Consider the following 27,106-nt stretch of genomic DNA (forward strand, 5'->3'; position numbering starts at 1 on the left):
AAGAGGAAGTCTGCCCTAAGCCATGGGCAGGTGCTTACTGTATAATCAGCAACCCAGAGCCTGGGCCTGCTACCAATAAACAAGCACATGGGTGCAGTGCTCTGGGGAAGACTCTGTGTTTCCCACTGTAGATGAACCAGAACAATGGGGCTGCTCTCTGTTTTAATAGAGGTACCGTAAAGACACAGTCCTGACAGCTTCTGTGAGGACAGGGCAGTGGCATAGACTTGCTTTGATAATAGTCCTGTGTTGGAATTGGGTGGCAATACTTAGCAGAAAGTTAAAAAAACAGTGTATAGTTTCAAACATACAGTCCTAGGTTTCCAAAAAAAATCCTGATATTAAGCCCGTGAGACTTTCCTCATAAACTTTGCAATAGAGCAAAATTATTTAGTGAAAGAAACTTAGTCCTTTCATTTGTTTTTTTGTGATCTCTTTTCTTTTCTAGCTTGTGCAAGGAGAAAATGAGTGGGGAAACAGAGAATGTGTTACATGTCCCATGCAATGACTTGACATCTTTCAGATCCTGACTGCCTTTAACAGTAGAGAGCAAGATTTGTAGAGTTGTATCTAAACAGTGAGGTGCTGAAATTTCTCGTAGAGATTTTGTGTTAGCTCTTCTTACATGGTGTTCTCCCCAGACTTTATCCCACTGTTTTCCTTGCATTTGGCTGCATTGAACAAATGCCTTTTATACTGAGGTTCTGGCAGGGGTAATTGATCTGTAGGGGAGGATGTAGAGAATGGGGTGTTGCTACAAAGGGAGAACATTCTCATTCTGCAAAATGCCTTCTTGCTTCACAGTTAGATACTAATGCCTTGGAAAAAGCGAAGTTGCTTTGTCTGGGCTGTTCCCCTCCAATCTATGCCTATGTGCCACAGGTTCTGCTTTTGAAAGTAGCCTGTTCACCACTCACCTGGGTGTATGGGTGAGGGGGAATTTCAGCCACTAGAGACTTCCTTGTACACTGGTAAAACCAGAGGCTGCTCACAAGCTCCTCTCATTCCTCACCCTAAAGGAACTCAGCAAGCAAACCATATTGGCAATGGGATAAGATCAAGAACACGATGGGAGATTAACTCACCAGCATCAGTTGATACATAAGCATTTCATTCTTATTTTATTCATACCATGAAATCTTGACTTTAACCTAGAAATAAGCAAGCTGCTAAACAGTCCACATCTGGTGGTTGAGATGGCTCTCAAGTCTCCTCTCGGATACCAGCCTGGTAGTGATCAGAACCACCCTGGGGGAAAGGAGAGAAGCAAAGTACAGTCCTGATGATAAAATTCAGTGCAAACAGAGGACAAGGGAGTGAACAATAGCATACACAAATCTCAAAGTGGGTATTAGATAGGTGATAAAAGTAATTGTGGAAATTGTGTCTCTATTAAAAAGGCTATTCAGAACAAAGAAGATATGGTTTCTGATTCATCGTACTGAAAGATAGCTTGAGCAGCTACCGGGAGGTTTAAAAGCATAGTGTTTTACACAGAGAGGCTTCTATTAAAGTGGAATGCAACTATATTTCATATGTTAGAGGATATTTCTGCACTGTCTCTTAGCACAGGAAATTACCTAATAAGGATAGATATATTGCACCAGCCTTACTGCACTCAGGGAATGCTAGATTGCCACCATTATCAACCAGGTTTAACATGGGAGTAATCATGAGTGCACCGTGGTTGTCAAGATGAAGAATGAAATTGGTTCTCTGTAGGATGAACTAGAACCAAAGAATGTACCATAAAGCTTGAGCACCAGCAGGAAGTCCAGAAATTTAATAAGCTTCCTAAGAAGGAGAGTTATTTCTATAAGTAGAAATGCTAAAACTGAAATAAATTGCTTGTTTACAGTATCATATTTGTATAGGAACATTCCTAGTAACAATCTTGCTAAAATTCAACATAGATTACTTTCTTACTGTTGCATATAGGGTGGTTTACCATATGTTTGTAATCACAGAATCTTCTTACTCCTAAAGGAAGGCCTACTAGAGATGATGCTTCTGGCCCAGAACATTGCAGTACCTTATTAGATGACTTACATGCTGAAAACAGAGGAAGTTATCAAATGATTGTATAGTAGAGAACTGATTTCCAGAGGCATATGATGTGAACGTTTTCATATGTGTGAAAACGTTTAAAATTCGTATTAATCTGTGAGATTTTCTGTATAAGCATCACCTCACTGTGTGCAGTTTATTGAAACAGCCCTTCCCCTACCTTTACCCATTTATTCTTCAAGCTACTTCTAACCACAAGCTACCAAAGCAAAAGGGTTTCAACTCACAGCCACATCACAGAGAGGTCGCGCTACCTCAAACCTTGTTTGGTGTTCAGAAGGTAATTTTTCGCCCTGCTAAAACCACATACAACATCACCCATCCTGAAGTCTTTAAATCAGAAGCAGGTGTTTACTGTTCTGCTACTGAGTTTTCTTGTAGCAGTAAGACAAGAACTCTAAGCAAGGATTCCCTTATATGTTCCATATTCTTCCCAGAGCTATGTTTTCCATTGAACTTGTTTTATGCTCAGGTAATAGGGTTTATGGGTCTCATACACTGTCCTTTAACACTGAATATCCATTCAGACGACATGCCCTCTTCTCTTAAGAGAGCCTATGGGTCTCTCCAGCTGTGGAAATGGGGGGTCTGGAGCTCTTGAGCACAATCCTCTACATTTAACTCTTTGTTACATAGGCTACTGAGTTGAAGAGTTGAGACATCTTTGTTACATTTTTCCATAATGAGAGGGTAAGAGCCCAGAAATGGCTGCTGGAAGCTACTGGCTGAGAAGAATTTGTTACCACTTTTTCTCATGTGGAGCATCACCTTAGGATCCTTAACAGACTGAATGCAGACCTCACTGAAATATGTGCTCCCCTTTCCACTGTTATACATTATCAGTCACTGATGCACCCTTGTGATACCCACAGGTTTATTACCATGGCTACAGTTGAACAAAGACTTTTCCTCACTAGGTGGGCATCTCCACCTAGAGTTGATGAAGTTCTTAGTGGCAAAAAAAGTGCTTTTGACAGTCCAGCTTTCAAGATTTCCTGAGTTTTATGTAACAGCATCTCTATAAGGACTTTTGCCAGTGGGAAATGTCATTAAAATATCATAATCTTAACTAACTTTGCTATTTGACAAAGATTTTCAAGCTTAGACTAGATCAAATCCATATCAGAATGAAGATACCTATTTTCATTGGGATGAAGAGGAATAATTTGAGTCAGTAGTAATCCAGAAAGCCTCATGGAATTTTTAAGAATCATTATGGTCTACAACCACTTTTAGAAATAAAAAGCACTTATTTCTCATTTTGTTAGTAGCTTTGAGGCTGTCCATAAAGCTGAATTCAGCAAAGAAGAAAATGTCCCTTTGGAAATTTATTTGGCTTCAAGATCTGTTTACATCTCAGCTACATTTTATAATCTACTGGGAAAAACTTAGTTTGGCTTTAAGGCATTTTCAAATAGCTGTAAGATTTGATGCCAGTTTTTAATGATCTGCATTCTGCAGGCAACAGATTTTCAGTTTACACATTCCTGCTCATTTGTAGTCATCCAAACTCTTGTACCATTTCAAGCAAATGACATGGAAAAGTGCTCTAATACCATCTATTCTTGAAGTCTATATCCAATCTACCATTAGCACCAGTAAGATGCAATCAGTATAGTCTACCACCCCTTCACAGACTTGTGCCTTCAACCTACAGTCCCAGTTGTGGGTGTCTCCCACTCATACCACCCCCACCCCGCCCCAATCAGATACCTTAATAGTGAAAATTAAGGTAGAAGAATAAGTTGCATCTGAGATATGACTTCAGAAGAGCATTATCTGTAGAGAAAAAGGTTGTCGATGAAGGCTCAACAACCAGTCTGGTTTTCTTTTAGGGGGTGTCACTTCAGACTGTCTCTAGTCTGATGCCATGGACTGAATTCCCACTTACAGCTAGTCCTGAGCCCCACCTTCAGTTTCATATGAAAAGAATCCAGTTTATGTGCTCTAATACTGCTATGTGGTTCAAATTTAAGCACAGTAAGTGGGGAGGATCATGAGATTAATTTTAGAAGTGCACTTATGATCTGAACTAAATTGTTAATCTGCACCCACCCTTAGAGAAGATTCTTCCCTTGGCTCTGTAGTGACCTCCACCAAGCTGTGTCTGCTGTATGGGCCTATAGGGATGCTGGGGAGGGACTCTTCATTAGGGACTATAGTGATAGGACAAGGGGTAACGGGTTAAAACTTAAACAGGGGAAGTTTAGATTGGATATAAGGAAGAAGTTCTTTCCTGTTAGGGTGGTGAGGCACTGGAATAGGTTGCCCAGGGAGGTTGTGAATGCTCCATCCCTGGCAGTGTTGAAGACCAGGTTGGACGAGGCCTTGGGTGATATGGTTTAGTGTGAGGTGTCCCTGCCCACGGCAGGGGGTTGGAACTGGATGATCTTAAGGTCCTTTCCAACCCTAACTATTCTATGATTCTATGATTAAGGCAGCAGTTCTTTCTGAGAGTGCAGCTAAGAAGTCTTGCTCTCCTAATGTAAATAATATTTTCCAGACTTGCATCTTAGTAGAATTATATCTCCTAGTAAGGTCTCAGAATTGTAAAGAGAAAACCACTATTCACAGGTAAACATATCTTTAGGTAGCTGGTGGGTTTACAGCTGCACTTCCTGTTCTCTGCCACCACTTTCACAAGGACTTTGTGTCTGGAATGTTGTATAAACAGAGGAACTGAAGCACTAGAAGCCAATGTTCTTTATACATGCTCACAGTAGATGTTTGGCTGTGTAAGAGCTGAAGCATGCAAGCGAGCCTCATGTCAGAGCTTTATGTGTGCAACTAAGACAAGTGTTTATGACACACTAGAATATATTATCTATAGAAGCTTTTTTCTTACAGAAGTAATTGCTGCTAAGAGAAATTGTGCTTGAATTAATTATGTTTCATCCTTTTGTAACCTTAGATCATCTTTACGATATGCCACATCCAGTTATATTCTTTAGGCTTCATTTTTGCTTTCTTGCCTTGAAATCTGCAGGGTTTGGTAAAAAAGTGACATCTTTCACTTTTCTTCTGATAGAAAAAATTGGCAGTATGCAGATAAGTAGCTCCATGTTAAGCTGCTCAATGTGCTTGTGTGGATTGTTGGTGTAATGTCAGAGACAACACCCAAGTGACAGCAAGAGCAAGCAGAATAGCTTTGCTAAAAGAAGGAGGTAGAAGGGAAGGAAAACAGAGAGGGTTTTTTTTTGACCATATTGTATTAGTAGTAGCAGTGAAACATGAATGTTACAAAAGAGTAAGCGAAGTGGTATGTATGTGTCTTAGAAAATAGGAAAAAGAGAATTGTCTTCCCATTTCAGGAGAAGAAACATCCACATATCTGACCCAGTTGAAAGTATGAGAGCCTAGGGTCTCATGACTAAGAAGATTTCACTGCAGTGACAGAGAGGTGTAGAGGAGCAGAATACTTTGGATGCTAAGTGCTCATATATGGTTGAAAGGGAAAAAGGAACTTGAGATATCTTAGTTTGTAGGACTGGATCAATTCACAATAATTCCCAGAAGGAGTTAAACATTTTCTGGGGTAAAAGTGAATCAGAATCTGTATACGGTGTGCTGGAAATTCCCTAAATGATTTTAGTGGTCATTAAGAAAAGGGAAATGGTTCTTTTCTCAGTAGGAGATGGCAGGAGACAGAGGAGTAGACACCAAAACTAAGCCACGGCTGAGTATTTATAACTCAACTGTCTCTGTCCCCAGATTGCAGGATTCCTGCCAGCTGAGAAAGGGACAGACTCTCCCAATGGCTTTGTCTGTTGAGGGGGGTCTTGTTATGACTGATAATGGGCAGAGAGGGTTACAGTTCTGTTAGGAATACTACATGCAGTCACGTACAGCATGGACAAATATAGGCAAAGCTGCTGATAAAATGTGTTCTAGTGATAAATGGAGCTTCAACTCTTCTCCAGGCACTTTATTCCCACTCCCTGGGCTTACTCAAGTTTTTTGTCTCATCAGTCACAGACCTCACCTACATACAAATCCTTGGCTGTTTATTTAAACTTCAAGTACTTGCTTGTATATTTTAAAAAGTGACTGAATTTTACATCGTTTCCAGTTGCTTTCTGCTATTAATGATGTTTTCATTTAATTCAGTAATACAGAAATTAAATTCAGTAGTAAAAGTACTATGTTCAGACCTATGATTTCCAGTCATGATTTAGTGACTTTTCAACTCATGGTCTACAGATCACTGTAAGTCCAATGAGTACTTCTGAGTGATTTGAGAATAATAACAAAAAGTAACCCTGTTATCAGTGGGTTTACACTGATCATGTAACTTGCATGTATATTTGCACCTACATGGAAGCATTTTAGAGATCTGCAAGTAAGCAAGTCGTTGAGCTCAATGACCTAGAGGAACCTCTGATTTTATTTTCTTTGTATGGCTTTTCTTCTAAGTACCATTTGCCTCAAGCCATGATCTTGCCATCATCCTCCAGTCCTGTAGGATGTCATCTGTGGTGAGAAGAAACATAATGTGTCTGTTCCAAGTTAGTTTCTCCACCAAACCAATGGCAAAGTTTCCCTTTGGAGCAGCAGGCAGAGGACAAAGACATATGAAGTGCTGGTGCTGTTTATATCATCACTATGTCAACTTAGAGTGTCTCCTCAGTTCCATTCCGGCTCCTCTCTGTTATTTCTTCTGCCTACTTTCCTAGTGATCTCTCTTTGATATTATGGCTAGATAAAGCTTTTTCACTGGTTTATTCCTAATTATTCATGTAATCACAATCTTTCTGGACAGCACTCTACTCGCCCACCCACCCTGTCTGTGGTGTTCAAGACATCTGAGGTATTGTGGAAGATTCCTCTACAAAGGAAGATCTTATGAATATTTCTTTTTGCTTCACAGCTATTGCTCTGGTCACAGCATCCTTTTTGCACACTCAGTGCAAATTACTCTCAGCCTAGAATAACCCAGCATTACTGACTGCCCTGCCACAGTTTAACCTTCCAGAATCTATCACTCCCATATGCATTGTGCAGTTCTTTACTGCTCTTTATGGGAATGCACTTACACTTTCAGTTTATGCCACATATCTGCACATATTTATGCAAAATTGAGCTTTGTACTGAATATTTTTGAACATGTAGAGCTCTTTGAGTGTTTTGGAATGAAAATTATGGTGGAAGGTACAGAATTTAAAGCAAATCCGGTCTGCAATTAAACACAAACCCACAGCAGTAGCTGCTGGACTGAGCTCACCATGTAGTTTCCAAACAAGCTGACAGCAGTAGGAATCGTGGTTTATAAAAAGCTGCCAGCAGTGCTGAGCTGGTGAAGAGAAAGAGGAAGCTACAACGGGAAAGAGAAAAACAGCACAACCAAAGGCAACTTCACTTCTCTGCATTTACTGTTTTTAAATAGATTTGGCTCTTAAGTTGCTGTTGAGAGCACTGTGAAGAACAGCAATAACTTTACAAACTGAGAGCCCTACAATATTTATCCCTTTCTGAACACCACCTGCAAAACACGTCCCTATTCTGACTTCTTTTTGGCTGTGTGCATACATGGGAGAATCTGTGTATGTAAGTATGAATAGACACGTTACCGTACCTATTGCTCAATAGCATGCCAGTAAATAGTTTACTAGAACAGCTTTTGCCACTTTGCGCCTCCTTTGCACGATATGCTGATCTGTTCTCATGATACTGTTTTCTGATGTTCCCATCCACTTCAGGCTGTGGATTTCATTGATTATTCTTCTTGTCCTGTGGAAAGTAAAAGACTGCTTCCCATCCTCAAACCACCAGTAGCAGGAAATCATCTAAGGTGTTATTGACTGCATATGTATTAGAAGTCAGGACTATGGGAATGTGCTCTTAAGGAGCTCATTTGGGCACTGAGGCACAGACTGACTCACTTTGGGAAGGAAGTCTGGCTGATGAGAGGTTCTCCAACCAAAAAGCAAGCCTTCTGTGAGGTTACATCTTGCATCTTAGTACAAGTGCTAAGCCAGGTGACGGAAGATACGCTGCATGAAAAGGAGAGTAACTGGAAAACTAAACCCAGACAGCAGAGGAATAATGTAAGGAAGGGTGATGATTAAAATTAGTTGGATTAGAGTCTCCTTTGTTTTGGGATCACAGATTTGATTTTGTGTGTTTTAGCTGAGACAGGATTAACTTCTTGTAGAGATAGTCGCAAGAGTTCAGGAATAAGAAAACATTGCAGAGGGAAAAACCTTAGGAGGTCTGCAGGTTAACTGCATTTTGTGTTGCACTGCATAGTTAGTGCTGTGAAGGAAGGACCTGGCATAGTCCCTGCATTTTCATTGGTTCTGTATCTGAACACAAAGAATGAAAATGAAAACCATACAAAGATGTCATAACCTGTTTCAGTAGCTGTGCTAGTCCTAGGAAGAGGGCTGCCATTGGCATGACCTAGAAGAATTGGGCATGATCCTTGAGGATAAACTGAGGACATGGTTAATCTGCAATCAACCTATATTGTTGCAGTATGGTTCACAACACTTAGCCAACTCTCCTGTGTAAGTGGGAGGCAAAAGGCAGTATACACAACACGTGGATCCCATGACTTCCTGGCAGCTAGAATGCTGAGCAAAGTTGCAAAGGGTTGTTTAAGGACTCAAACTTTATAATAATGATTTCTTTCCCCTTATCATTGACTTTCTGGCACCAAACTATTAGCACATTTGCTTGTAGTCCCTGAGATATCAGTATATACCAAGGTGTTTTCAGCTCTGGTGACAGAGCCCTTTATATTTAGCAAACATCATTCAGGTAGTGGGATTTGCAGTGCTCTGTGTTTCTTTTTTCTTGCTGGAACATTAACATCAAACCTTCAAGGGAGGCAACACTAAAACTACTTCCTTTCCGTGTCCATTTTACATGAGGTCAGAAGAGACCAAGCTGTTCTTTATGGCAGTATGTCTAGGCTTGGAGGGAGACACTGGGTAGCTCTCTTCCCATCCAACAAATACACTTAGCTCTTTTGCACTTTGCACAAGCCTGGGATCACTCCCAGCTGCCTTCCTGCTACCATGGAAAGAAAGTTGCCTAAAAGTCTTTCTATTTATTCTTCAGATCCAATCAGCTCTTAGGAAGATAAAAACTGGATGCATCTATTACAGTTACTCATAAACCTCTGATTCCTGAGACAAGAGTAATGAACAGATGCTCAACACCTCCATAGTCACTTCATTACCAAATGGTCTACATGTGCTTTCAAAGAAACAAGGACAAGGTTTTCACCTTAACCTCAAAGGACTACATCTGACTTGGTGTTGGGAACATCACTGATGAAAGAACTTGACTGAAATACAAAAAAAACCCCAAATCGGGAAATCATTGTCATGTTGTTTCAACAAAAATTAAATATAAACCATTTTCAATGGTATTCTTTTTTTTTTTTTCATTGAAAGTCTTCATCCATCCCAGATGGATTTATTCTTTACATTCTTGAAACAATCAAGACTTAACTTTTGAAACTAGATGTGTTAGGCTGTAGTCCCTGTAAGTTTAAAAGGCATTATATTCTTCTTAAGTCTGATTGATGTTTGTTTTCTTATAGAGAACCATATCCATTTGCAAGCCACAAGATCTGAATCAAACCTTGTCAAATCTGTTGATTTGATAGTCTGTTTATTTGTAAGCTTTTCATCAACAACTCTTGTTGCTATTGCTTCCGAAAAGGTAAATTGCCCCAAAATAATCACTCTTGGCAGATCCTCCTTAAAGGGTTCTCTAGTGACAATAATGCCTAATACAAGAGTAACTAAAGTAGCTGCTAATTTAAATGTCAGTGATTTTACAATCTATCGGGGATTTTTCCCTAAGCTTTATTCCTATGTGTTGTGATGCTAAACACACACCTTAGACAATGAGGGCCTTCTAATCTCAGGATAATGCCACAGTAGGATTATCCACACCCCAGAATATAGCAGCATCTTCAACATCCCCCAGACAAACTGATATACCTACACAGTAAGGCACTAAGAGAAAATTTCAGCTCAGACATGGGTCTGGCCCTGCCGCTGTATGTCCCATACCTCCCCCAGGCACCAGTTTGAAGATCTCTGCACAATAATATGTTATTCAGGACAGACATGTTTTGTGACAGTTTATAGCACACTGAAAGAACTCTTCCCCAGAGAATTTGTCTCAATCCTAGAACAATTTTCTCCCAGATCCTGTCAGCCAGCAGGACCTTTCTCTTAATTTAGCATTTAAGCACGTGCCACTGAGGCTAAATCTGTTTTCTCAGCCTGTCTTGGATGTATTGCATTTGCATTACATTACTCTGTGACCTGACTGTCAGATTAGATGTTAGCTTTGCAGAAGACTTCTTCTAGAGTCTGTAATGAGTGCTCTGGTGGTCATCTTTCTATCAGCAGAAATTGCTAATTTGTCATTAGGGAATCCACGTGGAATCAGTATGAACAAAACATCTGAAGTGGGTTTAGTCTTTATGTAATTCTGCAGTTCTTGGCCCTTCTATCTTTCAATGCATGGATCCTCAGTCCGCTTTCTTCCTTCACGTTTGTTATACGCCTTTTACCAATGAGATGATGTATTTGTTATGGAACATATGGCTGTTAGGACAAGGGACTACTTTATTTTTCTTCCAGCTGTATAAAGGGCACGCATCCTGTTCAGTACCGATTATTGGTCAAAAAATTTAAGACCTCACACACATACATGTGCACCAGAAGTATGAGCTATGTTCAGCAGCCTTCAACAGGTGAGGAATTTGCTTCCTTTCTTACAACAGAGCCACTCCTTCTCTAGATAGTGATAAATCCATAGATGACTCGTCTCCAGATTTTGTGTATGTATTTCAAGGGAGTGTGTTTATTGTATTGGACTGGATTGGAAATGTAAGGAATTTCCACAAAGTATTTATTTAGTCATTTTTTCCCTGGGTCTAGTTTCTTCAAAACATAAAACTGTTCATAAGACAATCAGAAAACACACCTTGGAACAGTTTGTTGCTGAGCTTTGCTACTCCTTTCATATTCCACAGTGACTTGTGTCGTATGTCTCCTATACCCGCTTATGCTCATATATAGAAGGTTCTATATACAAGGGTGTCAAAGAGGTTTCACACAGGCTAAGAAGGTTTTGTGGCTTTTTCTACTAGTTTCTTATTAGAGCATCGAGAGTATATTACTTTTCTTCCAGTTTGATTAGGAAAGGAAGCTGAAGAGCAAGAGTGAAAACAAGATGAAGAAAAGGACTTATCTTCTCAAAACCAGTAGTATCTTTACAGGCCTCTTACATAGGAACAGAAGCTCTTGTTCTTCATCTATATTCCACACATTTTATCCAAATTAAAAAAACAACTTGTAGGTTTGATATAACGTGGTCTTGGTCCTAAGCAGAAAAAAACTGTTACCTGAAAAATGAGAATTGAGCCCTGAATTCTTAACTACTTCTTGAACTGTCATCCAGCCCAGCCCTGCAACATCTCACACATACATTCTTCTATGCAGTGGTATGAATTTGCTAAATTCTGGGAAATTCTGTCACCACAACTTTTCCTCTTTAACAGACTTCAGAATTATCTGATAGCTTCAAGCTCAAGCTTGTATTCATGCCCACACCACTGACCACCTGAAGTGAAAACACCGGTGTTATATAAAAGGACAAGACTGCAGACTAGCTGGACAAGACTGTCTGGAGTGGACTTTGCTTATTATTATCTCCAGGAAAAAGAATAAGCTCCCAGACTGCTCAACACTGTATAAGCATAAGCTAGAACTTTCACATGCCACACTTTGCTAGTGCTGTCCACACTGGTTTTGATCAATCTGTATTTATCAAGCCTTGAGGAAGAAAGGAATAAGACTGCATTTTTCTAACTCATCCATGGGCTTCTGCTGGAACACAAAGCATGGGCACAGTGCATCGTCTCTTGTCATAATGTAATTCAGAGGCTCTGCCTGCAGAAGCCTGCTGTTACTTCATGTATGCTCTTGCTGTTGATAATCAGTGGATAAACAACTTTCATAACAACACTGCAACCCTCTCGCCCCCACCTAGCAGTCTGACAGTTGGCTTGATGGTTAGCCACGGACCTGGAGCAGTCTGGGGTAGTCAGTTTCTAGATAGCAGCTTGCCTTTCTGGTCAGTATGGGCTCTGTCACTCATGGTATGTGGTTCCAGAGGTTTGGGCAGGTTTATCACACAGGTCTGCTAAGGCCTCCTTCCTCATGCATTAGCTTTGGAGCTGCTGTTGTACATCAGTAAGTGCAAAGTGATGAGATTTGATCCTCTGGGTTAGTTCAGCTCCAGCAAATACTGTTGTACATCTTGGGAAAGTTAGTACCATTCAACATGTCATCCAAAATGATGAACACTAGTAAATCCACAGATTACATATCTGTAGATTTTGTCTTTTTTTACCATCATCTACATCCATTTTACCACATTCCACATCTTTTGGCACTGAATTTTCTCTCAGGTTCCAAGACCTGCCTCATCTGTCTACACTGCTTCAGTTTGTGAACACCTCAGTTGAGGTTATAAAGAATTGCTCCACAAGAACCATGCTAGCTCCCTACTGCTGCAAACTGAGCTGCATGCCAGACCCTCAACGATGCATGTGACTGGGGAGACTGCAGTAATTCCGCTTCTGAAGCCAGGGAGGAAAAATCAGCAAGTTATCTTAAAGTACACCGTAGCCTGATTCTTACAGTTTGCTCAGCAGTATGGTAGGGATAGTGGGATGTGCCCTTTCCTTTCCTATTCTAGTGTTCTATGTGCAAACCCCTGGGTAGATACTGCTAAGCAGGCTTGATGAGATTGTCAGTAAAGAATGTGGGTAAAGAAATGCACTCTTAAATACAGAGGCACTGAGCCAGATCAGGAAGATATCTAATGGTGTGTCCTCATTCCTTGCATCCTCCAGCAACTCCAGTGTCTTCATCCTACGAACTCGGAATTCAGGAACCCTACACTTGAGCTCAGAGAGCTGCAGATTAAATCAGTGAGTGAAAAGTGGAGAAAGTGAAACAAATGCAGTGTGGCGAGAGGAACTCAAGCTCTTTCGTATTCACTTCTCTGTGAAAACTCAGGGCAGGCCTATAATAAGAATTCAGACAGTAGAAGGACATTCATCCATATTGAATATATAAGTAAAATACAGTCTAAGATTATGGGGGACCACACAAGAGTAGGAGGGTGTGAAGGTCCAGGAAGTGGAAAATGATGTGCAAATATTTGGGGGTATTTTAGACACTGTAGCATGGGATTCAAACAGATGATTAAAAGCAGAGGTATTAGCATACAGGTAGTGAGATACCAAACCATTCTCTAGTATGTGTGTTAAATGCATCCAGCACAATGTAAACATTTGACGGTCAGTTGGGTTGAACATAGGATTGCTTTGAGGCACGAGACATACTATAAGGATCAAGGAGTAACAGAGCTATTTGGTTTAAATAGTAGTCTCTGTTCCTTTCTGAGCTGGCTCCAAATGTTAGGAATTGACCACACATATCTCCGCAGGAGGGTCCTACCAGTCCTTCCTTTAACCACTGCTCCTTTCAACCTTACGAGAGATTTTCCAGGCTCTTGTCTCACCATCTCCTTTCCTTTTGCATAGCTCTTGTTTCCAAACTATAGACCTGGGCTGCACTGAAGACAGCACTAATGAATTAAGGCTTTAATCATGAAACTATCTGGAGCAGGCTGGGGAGCTTGGATCTGAACTGAAACAGGTTGAAAAAGAGTCATGTTAGTTTGCCAAAAATGGCTACTGCTGTGATGGACAACACAAAGCATAGAGGAAAGCCTAATATTTAATTCAGGGAGCTTAGTGCGTGGTAAAATATGCACTGCCTTGGCTATGCAAGGTTTCTCAAGCATATTTATTAGCATAGGCTAACAGGTGTTAGCCTCAAATTTCTAGACAATCTAGGGGCTGGTGTGAGCCTGGAGCTCAAAGTACAGGATGAATTTAACTGCATTTTGTTTGTTTGTTTGTTTAGGGGGATTTGGGTGCTTTGCTTTGGTTTGGTTGGTTGGCTTGATTTGTTCTTGCGAGCTGGTTCTTCAAATACTCATTTCAGTTTTGAGAGTGTCCTGATAAGGGACACTGATCCTGGTTATATTGTAGTTACTTGTAAACAGGTCTGGAATGTCTTACTTGATACATAACTGGATAAATTTGTAAGAGGATAGATTTATTCAAGGTGTATCAGAATGGTTTGGATTCTAATGGACTTTAAAGATCATCTAGTTCCAACCCCCTGCTCTTAATCTTTTATCCTACATCAGAAGTTTTTTATGTTATTAATGTAGTTTCCCTTCCTTTCCTGTCTTTCACCAAAAAGCTCCCTTCTTTTACCAACAAACTGAATTTAGTGTATCCTTGAACCCTCTAATGGTTTGAATGTTTATTGATCAAAATGTGTGTAAAGGTAGTTCTGTGTTTCAGTAACCTTCCTGTCCATCCACTGTTAATGATTCATGGGTTTATTAAAAGTCTCGTGACACTTCATATTTTTCATGTGACTATATATATATATATAAAAACATATAACTATGGGATGTATTTCAAAGAATGGAAATCAAATGAACAGAAAAAAAATCTTTTCCAAAAGTTGTATTATTTATGAGCTAATCTTATGATCTCTTGTGGTCTGACTCTGATTTTTGACTGTTTGGTGTCCTGGGCATTCCCCACCCTCTCCTCAATGCACAGGCAGGTAGCCCAATGCCACCAGGGCTAGAGTTCCAGCTCTGGAAAGCTTCGGGATTTTTCTATAAGGATGAGCTGGTGATTCATTCTGAGCTCTCACAAGGCAATCATGCAGCTGCCCCTGTTTCAAAATCAGCAGCCCCGCCAGCTCGTCTCCATCAGCCTTGAGAAAACAGGAAGCACAACGGCCACCGCAGAAGTGGTGCGCTCTTACACCCACCCCAAAAACTTAGCTGCTGAGCCTATTGCAAAATGCTAACAGAACACTGCAGGGTACACAGAGAAAGAGATGAGAAATCTGCTGACCTCTGGGTGCCTGTGCAATTCCTGGCTTCAGTTTCTCTGGCCTATAACCTAATTCAGTCACCAACATGTCCTATGTTTCTCTGTTGCTTAAATCTGCTAAAGTAGGATGCTCTTACCCAGAATATGGAGACTTTTTCTAATTATTTTGTTTCATTCCTCATATTTGTACAGAAATGCAGTAAGAAGCTTCATGTCTGGAGGGTTGACAGGCTGAAAGAAATAGAGAAGGTGGAGAGGACTGTGTTTCGTTCATTGTGATTAACTATGTACTCATTTCCTTGGCAACATGGAAGAACTGGGTGTTTTTAGGGTGGAGATTTATATGGGTATCTGGTGATTCGGATGTTTTTCTTACTAAACACGAAAAAATACTTCTCGCTCTCATGGTTGCAGAGTAAGGACTGTGCCATAGCATTTCAGAGAACAGAGGTGCCTTCTGCATATAAAAGGAGGAGCAGGAGGAACTGCTCTAAGTAGGAAACACCTTACCTTGGGGGTGTGTGGAACAGAAATAGGAAAGGGCTGAAAGTGAAGAACAGGATGTTCCACAACAAGCAAAAGAGACCAGAGAGATACAACATGCAAAAGGGTTTGAATTTTGCAGGGTTTCGTCGTGTTTGGGTACCAAAATCATCTTGAAAAGCTGCTCTGCAAAATCAGCAGGGATAAAAACAAAAAGCAGGTTTATGTGCTGCATGATGGCCAAGTAAAAGTCTAGTAGGGGCTTTTAAATTAAAATAAAGCAGGGTTTTTGAATAAGAGAAGCTGATGCAAAAGAAATGCAACCATAACGAGGCAGGAAGATGACATTAGCTACCAAGACTAGAGCTAAAGCATTATTTTTCTGCTGTTTCATTTGTCCACTAAATGCAGATTTGAGGATCTGGTCCTGGAAAAGAAACTACTTGTAAATTCTTCTTAAATTCTCTGAATTGTTTTGTCAAGACTTGAAGCTTTTCAAAGCCAGAATTTGTTCTTGTTTCAAAAGTTAATAAGATTTGACATGAAAAACTGTCATTTTGGCTTGAAACAAATGTTTCTTGCAACTCATATTTAAATCTAGGAGGATTTCAATTTGTGTAAGAAAATGGTAAAAATTATTTAGAGTGACATGAATTCTCTTTTTTCCTTTTTTTAGATTCAGCCAGGAGTTGTTAATTATTCCCACAACTCCAACGAAACCAGGAAAAGCAGTCAGGTTCCTGAAATCTGGTCTTCAGTATTACAGGAAGATGGAGAATATTAAGAACTATACTACAAGAGTGTTGAAAGTCCTACACAGGGAGTAAATGTAGGTTTGAAGCCAATGCCATCAGAACATTAAACAAATATCCCTAGGAAGTAGAGCAGCAAAATTTCACATAGAATCTTTAAGTGATCTTGCCTGGGCCTGGATTACAGACAAATACCTTATTCAGCAGAGTGGATAAATGCTTTATCTCTTTGTCTCCCAGCAGTAGCTTCTATGTGTTTTCTTTCTCTGTCACAGTTCAATTGATCTTACTCTATGGCGAATGGAAATGCAGTTCTACCAAAAATCAAATGAACATTTTACCTGCTGCTGTTACTATAGGCAGTATAATTTATCCAGATTTCTGTTCTCCAAATTGCGTCAGAATGGAGCTTAGAACGCTTTAATCACAGTTTACTTTGAAAAGACTTAATCTGAGATGAAAACTTCACAATACTTCCTTTTGAAGGAACTCATTATATACAGATTGGTTGTGTTTTGCCCAGTCATTCAGCAGGCAACTGCAGTTTGCCTTGTAACTCCCCTCATTACGTTAGCTCTCTAACAGCACACACTGGAATTTTTCTAAAGCTTGTACCTGTGGGGTTTTTTTCCTGTCATAAAATATGTTTTCATTTCAAGTGTGCACAGAGATTAGTAACAGAACCAGTTCCAATATTAACACATCCATATTCTCTTCATTTTAGAATCATAGAATAGTTAGGGTTCGAAAGGACCTTAAGATCAAGTTCCAACCCCCCTGCCATGGGCAGGGACACCTCACACTAAACCATCTCATCCAAGGCTTTGTCCAGCGTGGCCTTGATCACTGACAGGGACAGAGCATTCACAACCTCCCTGGGCAAATTTTGATCTAACATCTCTCTCTTCCACTGGTTATTCTGTCTATTGCCTATTTTCAAAGTTATAAATATATGAAAAATAATTAATTTTACTGGACAGAATACTTCTGTGCTGTTCATGCCTTTTCTCCTGAAAACTATGATACAGTTATGCTTTTCTCTTGGTGGCAGACTAGGCAAAATATATGCCTGATTCTGTTTGGCTTTAGTAAAATGTTCCAGTTCACACACTTGTCACAGATTTTCCATGAAGGACTTAAGGATTTATTATATTTTTTGGCCAAATCAACATATCCTTAAACTCCAAGATATGTCTCAGCACTCTGCATCCACAAAAAATCAGTTATAATAAAAAAAATCAGTAGTTCACTTAAATTTGAGGTCTGCATTGAATTCTGTCCCTTTTGGAATATTACGCATGTACTTAAGGTCGGACTTCTGGGACTCCATCTCCTGGCCATGTGAAAGTGAAAAATAACTTGTCCTGAGCAAGGCAGAGATCCTTTTCGTGCCTGTTACTGTGAAAAGCCACCCTAGAAACCAAACATTCAGAAACAAACTATTCCACCAGTTCTTCCTCGTTTACTTTGTTCAGCTTTGACTACAAATCACAATTTGCTTCCAGACATTTTCCAGAGATCTGATGATTTGTCTCAGCCTGTTTCTAGCTTAACATTGATTGAGATTGATTTTTTTCCTTATGACCTATCCAAAATGAGTGTTACTAAATTCTGCAGGTACAGATTTATGTTCTGAGCTGAAAAATCACACATTATCATTGATTTTCATTGCACTAAATCACAGAGCCAAGGAATACGAGTGCAGAAGCCAGGAGTTTTCAGTCCTCTTAAATTTTGTGTGCTTATTAGACTAGATCACGCTGTCTGAAATTTGTACCTTATTAGTGGTCTAATACGCAGTATGAAAATAATGTAATGTGTGAGGCAAGAAATAGAAGGAGAGGGGTACATTTTATGCAAATGAACTCAGAAAGTGTTCAGGACTGGTGACTTTTAGGTGCTTAGGAAGCTGTCTTGTAGTCAGACTTTTTCCGTGCCTCTTGGTGGAGAAAGCACTGATTGGCTGGATTTTGAATTAGCCTTTTTCAAGTCAAGTAGGTACAAAATTGCCCTTTACACTAGAAAAACCCTCCCTCTCCGAACAAAGGTATAACTTCTGTTAAGCTCCATCATGTGGGTGCAGATTAGAAAATGGAAAACAGACTTTAAAACATGGACAGGATCAGTGGTTTGAAGAATGAAACCTGTCCTACTAAGTTAATTAAGTTTGATTTCACTTCAATCAATTATTTCTTACTATTTTTTCAGAGAGAACACTTTCAAAGCGCCAAGCTGCTGATATCCCTCCTGCCTATGACTCTGCTTGAGAAGGCTCTGACCTGGCTCCTCTAGTTTTCCTTTCAGCTCTTGTTACCCAGAGCACAGAAAGCCACAGGTAAAGCCCATAAATGCATAGCTTGATAGACCTTCACCAGGAGCAAGATCATTTATTGCTTTATTTACTAGGATCATTTTCCCAGTAGCCATTCTATAACATATGGTTCTTATTTCAAAACCATCTCTTCTGATTTTTTCTTAAAATTGAAAATTATTCTGCGCATTAATTTTGCTAAGCTAGAATTCTTTAGGACTGATTTTGTGAAATATGGGTCAGGTTTATTTGATTATTTTTTCTTAGCTGAAAAAAACTGACAAAGAATTGGAGCAATGCAGAAAGAGAACAATGAAAGGAAGGCTGAAAGAGCAAAACACAGTTTCCTCACTTTCAGACTAACATATATTTCAGTCCATAAGTTTCTTAATTCTGCATTAGGTCAAAACATATTTTTATTGCATTAATTGAAGAATAATTTTATTGAATCCAAACTCTGACTCTGTTTACAGTTTCTACAGTGTAAAAGGGAAACAGAATATTCTTCTCTTTCACACTTAAGATTTGCCTTTCATAGCCCCTGAGCTTTCCTGATTTCAACTGCAGTTGCTGGAGCACTTGGACTACTAGATATTTTGCCAATAAATAGCCCAGTCCTCTTCAGAGTTGTGTATGATCTATAAAGTATTTTATAGGATCAGCAATACTTCTGAAGTTAAACCAGTGCAGTAAAATACTTTCAGCTTTTCTTGATGTAATAGAGCTTAAGGGAAAAAAACATCATTTAGCTTTACTTTTGCTTAAAGCAAACACTCTAGGTTTGCTTGAATAAAATCAGTATCTAAAACATGCAAATTATGTATTTTTAAATGACAGAGGGTTTCTACATGCCAATTCCATTCTGGTTCCACCCAATTTTCTTAGAGGGAATAACTTCCTTATGTCAGGATTATGTGAGTGACGGAGCCAGAGCTATGTTCAGGATAGAGCTGACCTCTGAGAAAGAGCAGATTTTTGTTTCCCTTCTTTGTGAAATGTTTTAGCAGTTTTAGCCTTGTTTAACATTGTGCTTGTGCTCACAGTACTTTTTCCCCTTTGAGCAGGAAGCTTGAGTCTGAATCAGATGGCAGAATGGTTGGACAATGTATGTTCTGCTCTAGACATAGGAAAGTGTGGGACTGCAGCTGCCATAGATCTGCCTGGTAAATCCACACTTGCTTACTCCGTAGCCCTCTGGAATGTAAGAACTTTCCTTACTGCTTAACACTGCAGAAGATCAGGAATTTTCCCTTAAGATATGTTAAGGGCCACTTTGAGGAGATCAACTCAGATCTTTTCTGTTTTTTCAAAGCTTCCTGTCTTAATTTCAATTTAGCTCTAAAGAGTTAAAGAATGATTTTGGTGCAGCATCTTCCAAAACCATCAGGCTTAGTCTCTAGCCTTTGAAACTATTAGTCTCAGTCTCTACAATTATGTGCAATGAAGCTGGACTTCATTTAGGATTTGCATTTCCTGGGAAGAAAAAATAATGAAGGCTTGCATGAAGGAGAAGGGATAACTAACTAACTAACTAACTAAAGCAACCAGCATATTTCTACTCGGCATTTTTTACAGTTGGTGATAAGTTTGACTCTATGTCTCCCCACCCATGCAAACATTAGGCTTTGTTTCTGCAGGTCACAAATGGCATGATTTTGCATTTCTGCCTGCCTGCTGGTTTGGGTGAAGTAAAGCAGTGGGGCTTTGCTGCCTGGGGTAGCTGGGTGAAGTTCTGCTTGTTCTCTTGATTCTTTCTTTCTCTTTCAAAGTGAGTTGCACTAGTCTTTGTGGGACGGAAGGAGAAGATGATGGTTTTGCACAAACATTCGCAGTGACTGTTCTTTTCTTTGGCAATCTTGGAATTTCCCCCAAGGCTTTTGTTTCTTGCAGGTCCTCTGATATCTTTTTTTTCCCCTTCAGTTTCTCTCATAAGTCTCTGAGCCCCAACCAAACTTGGTTGGTCTCTTTTCTTTTTCAATAATATAATGGAAAACTAACCTTTGACCCATCCTCTTTGGAACTACAAAAAGGCTGTGGAGGTATGGCTGCTGCTTGCCTCTGGTAGATGGATTTTATCAGAAAAGGTAGTGCTGATTTGTATCACCCAGCCACACCAAGGTTATACACAGAGCAGCAAAGCCCCAGGAGTGTAACAGTCGGTCTGCTCTAAACCTCAACCTTTATCTCTCACAGCCAGCTTCCTTCCCACACCACAAGCACCATGTGTTATTTTACACTGAAGCAACACTCAGCAACTGAGGTCTATCTGCCCAAAGAATGAAAAGGGAAAAGGAGGATGACATGAACACAAGATGGGTGGGCAGCATGAGGAGTGAAAATTATGGAGCAATGCTCTTACAAACCAGTGCAAATCTACTACCTGCCACAGTGTGTGAGTGTTGGAGTGGTTGCGATGTTCTTTTCATCAATCATTTCTTTTTGTCTCAAGCCGTTATCTCAACCTCTAGGTGACGAGAAGGGAATTTGACTCAGAACTGCTGAATGAAATGAGAGAAAGCTGAAGGAATCAGAGGGTGATAGCACCTGCTTCAGTCTGCCATGACTAAAACCAGTGCCCCCCACCATGCCCCAGGGGGATATATTCATTGTACCCAGAGGCTGGTGGCAGCTTCCATAAGGCTCCATCACTAAAAAGTCTTATCGTTCCACATCTGCTTCGAAATTTGTTGGACCCCTTGAATAAATATGGAAACTGATTGTACTCTTTTATGCATTTCCTGTAAATCATCACTACAGAGGGAAGAGTGAGGCTTACTGGAGTTCACAAGGAGTGAGGCCTTCTAAAGCCTTTGGCAAGGGATAAATCCCTGACCATATGTGCCTGGAGAGCAAAAAGAAAACCTAAAGCCCGAGGGTAAAAGTCTGTCTCAGTAAGAATGTGTTGGTATTTACTATTACAAACAAACAGGAGAGATATTTGTTGAGGGAAGGCTTTGCGATCAGAAATCAGAGTAGTATTTCTTACTCTTCATCACCCTCATCTGCAGCATAAAATGATAAGCCATCTATAAACATGAGATGGGGTAGGCAAAAAAAAACACAAACCAGAGACAGCTGCACAGACCAGCAGCTGTGACACACACAGGAAATTTGGATGGAAAGAACCATTAGTGCATTGAGACCATCTCCTCGCCTGTTAGCAGGGCCAGCCCCCTTTTAGCAGGCTTTGAAGAAGCAGCTCCTTCATGACAGATGTGGGGGACTTGAAGATTTTGTGCTTAAATAACCTCTCAGGGAAAAAGCCTTTTCAGATAATCAGTCTCTGTCTCACCTATCCTAATCTGAACTTGTGTCCAACCTGTAGCAGAAATAGGCCTAACCTCTGTAGTTGAAAGACCTGTCAAACTACCATTTTGCTCTGTATTATCCAAATAATGACTGTTCCTTTATTGTTCTACAGCAAGTTCAACAAAGCCCATCCTAGGATAGGCACATGATGAGACCAGGAACAGCTATTTTGCAGCCCGTTTGTTGAGTGATGGAAATAAACAGCAGGCAAGACTGTACATGCCTCTTGGCCAAAATGAATATCTTGCATCAAGCCTCAAATATTAGTTTTGCTTTGCAGACCATCTGCTTATCCTCTCGGTCCCTCAGGAATGGAGAGCATTAAACAGTTGATAAACACAAGTTCGAATTTTAGAGACTTGGTGAGGAGTCTGTACTTGGGTCATCCTGATTTCCTGGTGATAATCTGACAAATGTCAAATTAATCCTGAGGAACTAAATCCAAAGTAAACGTTCCATGCGTAACTGAGTTAATTTCATGGCCATTTGGTGCCAAGGAATATTCTATCCCAAATTAAAACCTTTTATTATATCCTGTCACAAATTACTAAAGATACTCAATGGAAGTTTTTCAAAGAGCCACAGCTGATAAACTAATTGCATTGGCAAAATAAGAGCTCTGGTCTTGCCTGGCTCTTAAGCCCAGTCTATCCTCTTCCCCATATTGCCAAACATAGAAAACCATGTGTTTTCTGTCAAAGTCCCACAGCAAACCATGTGGAAAACAAAGAGCTATAAATAACTCCTCCCCAACATGAAAGGTGACTAATCTGCAGCTTCCAATAGTATCACAGTCTAAACTCCCAAATTTTTCCTTTGCCTTTACCTGTCCTTGTGTTAAAGCCACATTGCTGTGCTCCCTTTTCTGATCACCTACGTCTTGAGCTCCCATCCTACTACATCTGGTGTGCTCTTTCAATCCTCACGTACTTGCAAAAATGTCACTTCAGTTACCTGTAACCTCCAAATCACTTCAGTGGAAAGGTGGATTTCATAGAGAAAATGGAACTGCCAGTTCCAACATAGAATCATAGAATGATAGAATGGTTTGGGTTGGAAAGGACCTTAAGATCATTTAGTTCCAACCCCCCTGGTATGGGCAGTGACACCTCACACTTGACATGCCACCCAAGACTCTGTCCAACCCAGCCTTCAACATACAAGTGTATGGTCCACAGTGGTTTGGGGTCTGGCTTGTAACCTGGGATACTGGGTTAGATTTTTGCTCCTTGAGTCATTACCTGGCCACTTGCACTCTTTATGCCTTTATTTTCCCTGTTGGTCATGGAGGGGGTACATGTTCAGTGCCCTGTTTGAAGTAAAATGCTGTGTCTAAAGAAGAGCAAAACCTTTTGAGATCTGTTGAGAGAATAGCCTATGACATTATAGCATATAAACCTTAATGTAATAGTGGTACAACAGGATATTTTCCTCAATAGAATTGGGATGAATATGTTTGAAACCATGAGAAACATAAAGCACATGACAGGGAAGTGTAAGCAGAGTTTTAAAGTCTGTTTTTAACTTACAACTTAGTCATGACTGTGTTAGTACTTTTAATTTTGTCCTGTGTTTTAGTGTGCCATGAGCCAAATGATAGTTGAACGGAGCAAGGGAGATGATGTCATTTGCTGTTAAAAAGGAAACTTTTCACATGACCTAAATCACACGTTTAATGCAAGCCACCAGCTGGGTTTTTAATTTGTCTTCTTTTCTCTCCAGTAACTTCTCCTATAGGTTCTGTCATTCTCTTGTTTCCTTTGAATTCAAATTAGGTTCTTGCACATGTTTCATTTCATCCAAATGTTGTTCTCACCTACTGCTACAGTACTAATAGCAACCATAACAATTCTGTAATGTGTTCAAAATCAATGGTTTCAATCACTATTTCATAACTCCTGGCTGGTTTGTTATTTTGAAGTTATTCTGTATTTTGATAATCTTAAGGTGAGTCATAGTTACTGGGGAAGACTGCCAGGAAATAGAGAACTAAAATCTTTATTGCTTTTTCATATTTTCTTTTTGAGGATAGATTTGTCTGTTTGTAAGCTGCTTGTAGAGTAAGAAGTTGAAAGAGAACAGCAGAGGAACAGCATTCAAGTGAGAGAAATTACAACTTGCTTTTTGTTTGTGAATGAAATTAGTCATTTTTTCAATTCTATTGTAGCAATAAGACAAGGAATGATGGGTTCAAACTTAAACAGGGGAAGTTCAGGTTAGATATAAAGAAGTTCTTCCTTGTGAGGGTGGTGAGGCACTGGAACAGGTTGCCCAAAGAAGCTGTGAATGCTCCATCCCTGGCAGTGTTCAAGGCCAGGTTGGACAGAGCCTTGGGTAACATGGTCTAGTGTGAGGTGTCCCTGCCCATGGTAGGGGGTTGGAACTAAATGATCTTAAGGTCCTTTCCAACCCAAACCATTCTATGATTCATTTGTGAATTTTCCTAGACTTCTCTAAGTGATGGCAGAGTTTTGAATTGGATTTCTGCAAGAGATCTCTAAGTGTGCTTTCCTGGTACATTTATTTAGACAGTCAAAGGCTGAAAGTTTCCCTGCATACTTTAGCAAATCTATATGGAGTCTATGTACTAGTTTAGAGTAGGAAGGTTAAATCTCATAGTAAGCTATGAAAATACAGCTTTGAAAAGCATTTATCTGCACATAAAAGTTGTAAATGCTTATGACAAAGAAAATGTTGATCATCATGAAGTTTTCTGGATGGCTTGATAATAATCTCTCCCTTTCCTTGTGTTTCGCCAGGCCTCTAGACTTCCTCTTTGACATCACTCACCCTCATTCCCTGTAAATCTTTAAGATTTCATTTCTCTGTAACTTCTTGTCTCTGGGCATCAGCGTCTCCCTAACTACAACCATGGCTCCTCCTCTCTCTTTGTTCTCTTTTCTGTGTCCTCCTTGTCTTTTTCTATGTTGCCTAATGCTTTCCAAGTCATTCCCATTGCCTTTAATCATAGTCAATCCATGCAACCCTTCCAGGTACTGCACCATTTTCTTTCCTTAACACTCTGGTTTGTTAGGAATCCAGTTACAAACCATAGTTCAGCTCCATTGACAGGTTTAGGAATAAAGCCCATTGTAACTAAGCACCCTAACAAAATATTTTTGCAGTGCAAATAAGTGCTGTGTGTGGGAGGCCAACTTTTTAAATGTGCATTCTATCACTTGAAAATTTCCCTTGGGGCTCTGACCTTATAGGCAAATCTCTTAGACATTGGTTCCAAATGGCTTTTTGAACTGTCCAGACGGTGCCTGCTCAGTAAGGCTGCCTTTTAGCAGGTCAGAATAGAATCTTGGTTGTGCTTGTAGCTTGAATGGTGAGAACTCAGCCTGCTTCACCTGAAGTGCCAGTGCAAGAGGAGCTAGGACAGAAAATCAGTGACTCCATTTTGACACAGGCAGGAAACAATGAGAGGGAGGGGGCCTTGTTTCTACAGCATAAATAACATTTTGTGACTCCTGTATCATGATTCAGCAGCTCTGATGTCGATTTACAGTAACAGAGGAGGTGGGAGATGGTCTGTGGGGGAAGGAGTGTTGACAAAAGCATCTTGTATAACTTCCTCTGGGCTCCTCAGCTGTGTTATCAGGGGTGGGCAGATGTGGAGGAGAAGCCCAGCATTAGGGGAGCAAAGCCCCAGACTGCTGAGAAGAGGTCTGTGGCAATAGCAAGGAATGAGGGAGGTAGATAAGCTTTCAAACTCAGGATTTGTGATCTATGTGGGGCCACTGGCTTTGCCAACCAGCAGATGTATTTGCTCAATGTAAGTAAATGCCCATGCTGGAAAAAATGTGCTGTGTGCTATTCAAAGCATTTCTGATAGTGGCTTCTGAGAACACAAAACAAAAGATAAAATGCAAAACACTTAGTGCAGAGTTGGGGGGGGGGGGGGGGGCGATAAAAGGATTTGGCAGTACTCACTGCTGTACTCTACCTCAGAACTTCTCCCACCTATCTTTCTCCATCGCTATTGCATCTGATACTGTACAGATTCAACTAAGATCACCTTTCTAGATCTCATCTTTGAGATGCTATGCCTGCATCCCAGTTTTCTCCTCCTAAGACTTAGTTTGAGTTGGTCTCCACACAAACTTTCTTGCCCCAGGCTGCATCTTTCTTTCTTCTAATCAGTCCTCTTGATGTCTCTACTAAATTTACTTCTGCCTGCACCTTTTCATCATTGATCATAGCACCAGGAAACCATTGCTATGTGCTGGATTGCTCATCTTGGGTGTTGCGTGTGAATTGTTCTATTTAACCAACAACTGGGATTACTGCTAACAGTGAATGTTAATTGAGCTTCAGTGGCCATTCTCTTTGCTATTCTTGTTCTGATTCCTCCCCCATAATAATGTCTGCCACTCGGTTTCAGTGTTGCCTGTGGCACTCCCACTATTGCTCCAGTCCTGGGCTGCTTTGTCAACTAGAAAAGAAAAAAAAAGGGCTTCCCCCACCTACTTTGAAGTACCTCTGATGAACTTTGCTATCAATTGCACTTTTTTTAGTGCCAGCTGTATACAACTTCTGTCACCTTAGACAAACAGAAGTGGAAAAACCCTGATCTCATAGATTTCTTCCGTCTTTGAGACAGCATTCCAGAATGTCAGACTGAAACAGAACAGAAGATGTTCTCCCGAGTCTTCTTACAGAACTGTTTGTACCAACCTACTGAATAGCTTTGTATTTTACCCAAACGGAGACTGCACAGATTCATCGGATCTGGAAGGAGACTGTAAACTGCTGACCTCTACACTGCTGTGGTCTTCTTATAAGAAGAAAACTAGACAAGGCTGTAATACCTGGACTGAGAATTTGAGTGGTGAATATGAATAATGGATCCTCCTGCTTTTAAGAAGATGGAGAACTTAAATTCTGTCTTTGCTGGCTTGAGGGGGACATTGTTCTGAATCACAGTATTACTGTTTTGGAGATTGTTTTGCACTCCATTAACCCCTTCTATTTAACCCTTTCTGCACACCATGCCTTAGAGTGTAAACACTAATATTACATCTCTGCCAAGTGATGGCTACTCTACTTCCAGTGTCTGCAGCACTGTGCAGTCTGGAGCTTGCAGCACTCAAGGGTGAGTGGCAGCACAGGTCTCACTACTTGCAGTAGCCGAGAGTGTGAATCTTGGCACCAGCGTTCAGAACATGATCTCAGGAGGGACAGATGTAGATCTCACTCTGTGCAGAGAATGAA

General features: G+C 40.3%; 1 protein-coding gene across 6 annotated transcripts in view; it reads left to right on the top strand.

Moving 5' to 3' along the window:
* The first annotated feature begins 9,692 nt into the window (after positions 1 to 9,692).
* The window catches only part of SLC39A13 (solute carrier family 39 member 13), a 42,826-nt gene continuing 25,412 nt past the window's right edge, over positions 9,693 to 27,106 (top strand). The window contains exons 1-4 of one of the 6 annotated variants that reach the window (XM_062635958.1): positions 9,693 to 9,738; positions 16,194 to 16,346; positions 18,478 to 18,604; positions 19,645 to 19,743. The gene's annotated coding sequence lies outside the window, so the exon portion shown is untranslated. Of the gene's footprint in view, positions 9,739 to 10,597; positions 10,787 to 13,009; positions 13,034 to 15,518; positions 15,645 to 16,193; positions 16,347 to 18,477; positions 18,605 to 19,644; positions 19,744 to 27,106 lie in introns of those variants that run through there. The other 5 variants (XM_062635956.1, XM_062635959.1, XM_062635962.1 and 2 more) reach the window with 5 other exon arrangements.

This window comes from Pezoporus occidentalis, unplaced genomic scaffold, assembly GCF_034315485.1.
Source record: "Pezoporus occidentalis ecotype Australia unplaced genomic scaffold, CSIRO_AGI_Poc_V1 ctg46, whole genome shotgun sequence".
Classification (NCBI taxonomy): domain Eukaryota; kingdom Metazoa; phylum Chordata; class Aves; order Psittaciformes; family Psittacidae; genus Pezoporus; species Pezoporus occidentalis.